The 7056-nt window shown below is 40.5% G+C and overlaps 1 protein-coding gene across 5 annotated transcripts in view; it reads right to left on the reverse strand.

Moving 5' to 3' along the window:
• The window catches only part of nrxn2a (neurexin 2a), a 367204-nt gene that overhangs the window by 115809 nt on the left and 244339 nt on the right, over nt 1–7056 (reverse strand). The window lies entirely within an intron of this gene.

Below are 7056 nucleotides of genomic sequence, written 5' to 3' on the forward strand. Positions count from 1 at the left end.
TCCCGAGTCCACTTTCATACCTCTATACACAGCCGTCACACATCAAGCACAGATCCATTCAGCTGCAAATATGCACTTCTTCTTTTTCTAATTCGAATCTGAGTGCACACTCCACACTGTTATTAACTGGCCTTGTGGAATGCACTTTTGCGTTAACACAGTCAAGTGCAACATGTTCCGTCAGTTATTATTAAACCCAGCAGGATTTGCACTGTGAGATTTCAGACTTCTATACAATCTTTGCGGATTCCTATAACAGCGTGTGTGATAATGTGTTCGCCACCTCGGATTATATGAGCAGATTCCCCTTTAACCTTAGTCCTACAATTAAAGTCTACACGTTCTTCCCTGTCGATCACAGCACCGCTAGCCGATCGTCAGCATCTTTCCTCTGAGCGTGTCACATACGTGATATATAGATAGTTTCTTCTGCAATATACGCTCTAAATAGTGTAGATATGGCAAAAGGGTCACTTATACAGAGATTTTAAGATTCTGCAAGCTTGAGGAAATAAGGGATTTCATTTCTTGCCCATTCGTTTCATCATTTGGTTTATGTCATTTCCATTCTAGCTGCCCCATGAGTTTTGGGTCATCCTATGCTGCACTGTTAGATGTGCATCCTAGTAGTGGTCACACTCAGAAATTTGAATCAAACTTTTCTAAAAACTGCAGTCTCAGAAATAAAGGTTTCAGACTGCCTTGTCACTGAAGTGATGAAATGTGAATATATACTGTAGTATAGTATATAGACATAGTATACAATTTCAGTCAGGACCATTCATTCATTCATTTTCTACCGCTTATCCAAACTTTTCGGGTCACAGGGATCCTGTGTCTATCTCAGGCGTCATCGGGCATCGAGGCAGGATACACCCTGGACGGAGTGCCAACCCATCGCAGGGCACACACACACTCATTCACTCACACACACACACACTACGGACAATTTTCCAGAGATGCCAATCAACCTACCATGCATGTCTTTGGACCGGGGGAGGAAACCGGAGTACCCGGAGGAAACCCCCGAGGCACAGGGAGAACATGCAAACTCCAGACACACAAGGTGGAGGCGGGAATCGAACCCCCGACCCTGGAGGTGTGAGGCGAATGTGCTAACCACTAAGCCACCGTGCCCCCCCAGTCAGGACCACTTGAGTCAAAATAAAGACAAATATTTGACATATATTTAGATTTTTATTTGCAAGCTTGTTAAATTTTACATTTGGCGGTATGGCTCTGTTCTGAATTCCCCATCCTTTTCATGAGCTCCATGAAAGCTAGACAGGGAACAGCAGCAGTTTCTGGGGACAATCTCCCATTTAAAACTGGGAAAGCAGCTAGACAAAAATCCCCCCCATTTAGAACAGAGCCTGCATCAGTGACAACAGAATGACACTGATTACTCAGTTAAACACAAAGTTTCAAGGAGGAGCTAGGGGAGGAGGTGGGTTGCAGCAATGCAGAGGAAACAGCCAAGCAGACAGACTGAAAATACATTTAAATAGGGCGCCCTGTTTGAAAGGGACCAATTGCCTGCTTAGAAATCAGATCAGCTCATGGGCGGGGTTAGAAATTTTTGACAATCAGCTGATAGCCGAGCTTGACTATGTGGCCTGGTTGAACTGACGCTGAACGCTATATTAAAGGCATGTACTGTACATCATGTCGCCTCTGATGGTATGGAAACAACAAGGCCAGTTATACTGTACTGTATGTTTGTGACATTTGTGTTTGAGATCGAAGGATGAATTTCAGTTTTAATTTTTCTGACATTTATATCCAGATGTGTTAAACGAAATACATGGCAACCCTTTTAATATTTTCAGAGTGGACTGTAGTTAGACCTGAAGGAACACCGATCTACTTTAAAGGTACGTCACATATTCAAGCCCTCACAACCAGACTGTGCAATAGTTTCTTCTCTCAAGAGATCAAGCTTCAAACAGAACTGAAATATATCACACACACACACACACACACACACACACACACACACACACACACACACACACACACACACACACACACACCCAACTCACCCAATTGCCAGTTGAGTTATCTATAACTCACCCATTTGCTGTTTTTGCACAGCACAATTTCTCAATACTTCACCAAACTGCTGCTACTACATGGGTTTGTTCAGTATATGTTTACAATTTGCTCTAGTTGCACAATAGACTTTATAATATACAGTATGCACACTGGTCAGCACTATTTTGTGTATTTGTCTTGTATTGCTTTGTATTGTGTGTTTGCATTGTCTTTTATTCTGCACTGTTGCACTAGGATGCACTTTATGTGTCTAGGACTTAAGTCATTAGATCTGTGTTGTTTTATGTAGCTTTATGTCCTTTTGTATGTAGCTCCATGGTCCTGGAGAAATGTTTCACTTATTGCGTCAGGTATATAAGATTGAAATGACAATAAAAGACTTGACTTGACTTATGCCTTTTTAAGATATTAGTACCACATCAGTGACAAGTAAAATAAAATTTTGGTTAATTCTTAGGGGGCAGAAAATTGTTGTTAATTATCTTTGGTTATAATGGCAATAAACTAATGGCTGCCGGTGTATAGCGAAGCCTGTCGAGCTCAACACCCAAACAAAATTTCTTACACAATGCACTGTTTTGTCTGTGATAGCACCATTCAGACAGAATATAGCAGTAAATCCAGGCAGCCGTAGTTAGTAGTTAGTGTCTGAGTGCCTCGTATTGCTTTTGCAGCGTGATTGCGTGCTGTAGAAGCTCACTGAATTGAGTGAAGTCTGAAGCCACAAAACGACACTCAGCACTCATCCGTCTGCTTCAGTAAACTTCTTCTACATCATGGCCGACAGCCATGGTCAGCCATTTTTGAATTTTCTGTCTGAATTTTAACTTTGAGTCATGTTAAATTGGCCTCTTCAGGAAACGTTGCTGAATGGCTGTGTAGCACTTCACCTGGAGTGTCAAACTGAGCATCTCTGAATAATCTCCATCCACCACCTAGGTGAAATATTAACCGGGGTTTTAACAAGATAATGGCTTGCTTTAAGTATGAGAGGGAGTTGGTAAGGTGTTATTATGGTATGCTAATGACTGACACGTTGCGTGTGCCAACGATTGGTGATGGTGTTTAAAAGTTTATACTGCTATAAGGAAGTGTTTAGCATGAGCGTTGTGCATTAAAGGTGAGGTCTCCGTTGTTTGAGAAATGCTTCAGAAAACTGAGTCGGGACGTCAAACAAAACAAAAATCAAAACAAACGTGTAGCCAGTGAGCAGAAAGGGGCGTGTCTCGTCAATATGGGTGGAGAGAGTGTTCAGTGCGCATGTGTGACATTAGCAGAAAGCGGTTTTAACATTGACATGGAGGATAAAAAGAAATAAAGAAATCGAAGAAAGGGTTACGATAAGGCCAGAAGTAGGACGTGTTAATATAGGATCAGCTTTCCAGTGCTGGAGAGAACTGAAGGAGCAGGAAGTTGGCCACATATTCACAGATTGGAGTTTCCCGAGTCAATAACTCCTGAGCTACTACACAAATAACACCTCTTTTCTATCGTAGTAATGATGTAATGAGGAGGCATACGGCTGTGGATCCATCTGCAGCTGAGTTTTAATGACAATCAGAAGTGTGGTCAGACAGGCAATAATCAGGACGGGCAGAGGTACAAATATCAGAGGAGAGACAAAAATCAGAGTCCAGAACAGGCAAAGGGTCGGGGCAGGCAGAAATCAGACAGAAGAGCCAGAAACAGGAAACAGGATAATACCAGGAAATCAGAACACAGGAAAATGCTCAGAATGACAGTACGGAGACTAGTCGAGACCTCGCACAGATGTCAAGTTCATGTGTGGTTTTAAAGGGAGCGGAGATGAGAAACAGGTGGCGGTGATAATGAGCGGGACTGGTGGTGGATGGGAGGTGTAGTCCGGAAGCGCGCTAGTACTCCGGAGACGGGTCTCTATGGTGGCGCTCAGACGGCAGCTCGTAGTTCGTGACAAATGTAGAGAGGCAGCTACAAACACGTTATTTGTGTAGTAACAGCGTTTAGCTCAGGAGTTATTGACTCGGGAAACTCCAATCTGTGAATATGTGGCCGACTTTACTTAAGACGCCGAGGCGCTTTTTTCCTTCTCGATAGGTGAGTAACGTTGGTTTTGCTTTGTTACACAGAACTAATATATGCCTTTGTCCTTTACATGATTATGCTTGTGTGTCATTTTTGCTTGTTTGTTTATCTGCAATCGTATTGTTCTTCCCTTCAGCCATGATAAAGACACATTTCTATCCATTAGTTGCCTGGGTTACGTATGTACGTTATGTATGTGTGGGCGGAGCTATCAATACAGGGGTGATTTCAAATGTCAACATTGGTTTGCAAACAATGGAGACCGTACCTTTAAGGATATATAACTGATTGATTAAGATTGAACAACGATACGGATGAGAACGGATACAGACCTGAACTGGTGATTGAGTATTTATTTATTTATGCATTAATTTATTTAAAAAAACCTTCCAGGTTAGGTCTGTGTATCAGGTTGTCACAGGACAAACCCGAAAACCGGCAAAGAAGCACTTGTTCACTGAAAGGGTTGCCAGGGGTCAGCCAAATCCACCCAATTGAACTACAATTCAAAAACAGATATGGATATTTTGAGCACTAAACAGATACAAATAGAGAAAATATAAATCCCCCAGCAAGCATATTATAAGATTTTTACCGATTTGAAATCTGTTACCATCGATGAGAGTCTAAAAAACAAGCCTACTCATCTGGTTCACTATCTGAGGGGAGGAAGATTGCATATTCCCAGGCCTCTTGACTGTGATTGCATTTGACATCTACCACAGGCTGTTGACCCTCACATCAGCTCGCCATTTCTGTAAAAGACTGCAGAGTGCTGATCCTTCCTCAGTTGTCTTCACTGTCAGAGCTGTGATGTATGACTGCTTTCGCATATTACTATTACATCATGCCGATCCACGTCCTGACCGTAAGCATAGCCTGTAAAATCTTGGCATGAGACTTTAGAAGAATAACAAAAGGCCCTGCAGAATAGATTAAGACTTCAAGGAGCTGATATTCAGCCCGACACGTGTTCAGTGCTTGAGGTGCTGAGATGTGTGTTATGTGCCTTTGCGCTTTGTTAAGCACACGCTGATGTAGCGGCAGGGGGCTTGCTGTGCTGTAAGGTGTGTGTGTTTGTGTGTGTGTGTGTGTGTGTGTGTCAGAGAATGTGTCTGTTTGTTATTTGGCCACAAGGAGGAACATATGCTTGTGTCACACTCACTACTGCAGACTCATACCACAAACTGTGCCATGCTTGACCACACACTGGATGTGACTCAACACTACGGATTTCATGGGCAATTGAACTCTCTTCAACCCCCACCCCCACCCCCCCCCAAAAAAATTAAATAAATAAAAAATGCACTCAACAAGGATGAAACCTCAGATGCAGACACAGGCCCGGAATCTGCCACAGTGCTGTGTAGTACTACTGCTTAGTCAAAAAACCGACAAACAAACAAACAAAAAACTCTCTATGCAAAATATGTCTTATTCTGCATTAACAGAATTGTGCAGGATTAATAATATACAGTTTTCCGTAGATAAAGTTTTCTGTGAGCGGACACTGACGCTGCACTTCAAGAGTTTCCAGTTTCAGGTAAACCTGCAGCTCAATTTTTTTAGATCCAAGGTTCTGCAATTTCCAGTTTGTTTGTCACTTAAGAAGCTGTGTATTCTTTTTCTTCTTCTTATTATTATTATTATTATTTTGAAATCTTATTAGCTTCAACTCAGAAAGTACAACATAGTAATACTATAATAATAACCTTAGTAATAACATAGTAATAACATAGCAATTACCTAGTAATAACAGAGTGAAAACATAGTAATTACATGGTAATAACAGAGTGATAACCTAGTAATATAGTAACAGTGTAATAACTATTTTTCAGGATATCATTAAATCATATAAAAGGTATCACTTTTTATTCTTAAAAAAATAAACAGCTGTATTTGTTGGCAAAACGCTGTGGTGTAAGATTCATTTATAGAATGAGCTGGTTATAGAAAATAACCTTTTTTTGTCTCGTTTTATTCTTCGCATATGTCCTCGCAATACATTAGATAAATAGTTTAAGCACTCAAAAACAAAACATATAAATGTAATGTCACTTACTGTTTCTACAGCAATTACAGGATAAAATCTATCTATATGACACATTGCACGGTTTAGGCAGTATACGCCCTGCTACTAAAAAATACAATTTCCCTTTGTTATTTATTTATTTATGTATTTATTTATTTATTATATAGCAAACAACGTTATACCGAACAGCAATTAAATAAGGAAAGCTAAATCTTTGTGAAACTTATTAACTGCTCATGCTCAGATCCTAATGGGGCTCTAAATGTGGGCTTTATATAACAGAGAGTAAGAGAGAGAGAGAGAGAGAGAGAGAGAGAGAGAGAGAGAGAGAGAGAGAGAGAGAGAGAGAGGCACCAAGGGTAAAACCATTAAACTTATAAACTCTGATAAAGATAAAAGTTTGGGGTGTAAAATCTGAGCTGCGTTTGAAGCCGTTATAACACTGTGGCTGCATCACAACAATTAAATTCTGAATTAATACCGTTTTAGATCAATAAAACGCTGCAGTCTTTGTTATATCCATAGAAAGTGCTATTCTTTTTAGCTTAGCATAAACAGGCTGCATTGCATAGTGGAAGAAATGCTTAGTACAAATATTATTAATGAGAAACTATTTACTGGACGCTGGATTTTTTTCTTGTCCGATTTTTGGCGCTGATTTATAAAAGCCATGTAGGTATTTAAACTCTCCTTACCATGTTACCGCTTTAATACACGGCTGGGATTAACTGTAATGGATAAATATTTGGTGTTCTTAATTACAGGAACACTAAATATTTTTTATTGTAAAGCGGTTGTTGCATCCAACCAGGAATCTAGAACGAGGCAGCAGATCAGCAGATCATGTGACAGGTCACGTAAACCTAGTTTGTTTGTCTGAAGCTCCTGGGAAATGGATTTTGTGT

Source organism: Tachysurus fulvidraco, chromosome 21, assembly GCF_022655615.1.
Source record: "Tachysurus fulvidraco isolate hzauxx_2018 chromosome 21, HZAU_PFXX_2.0, whole genome shotgun sequence".
NCBI lineage: Eukaryota > Metazoa > Chordata > Actinopteri > Siluriformes > Bagridae > Tachysurus > Tachysurus fulvidraco.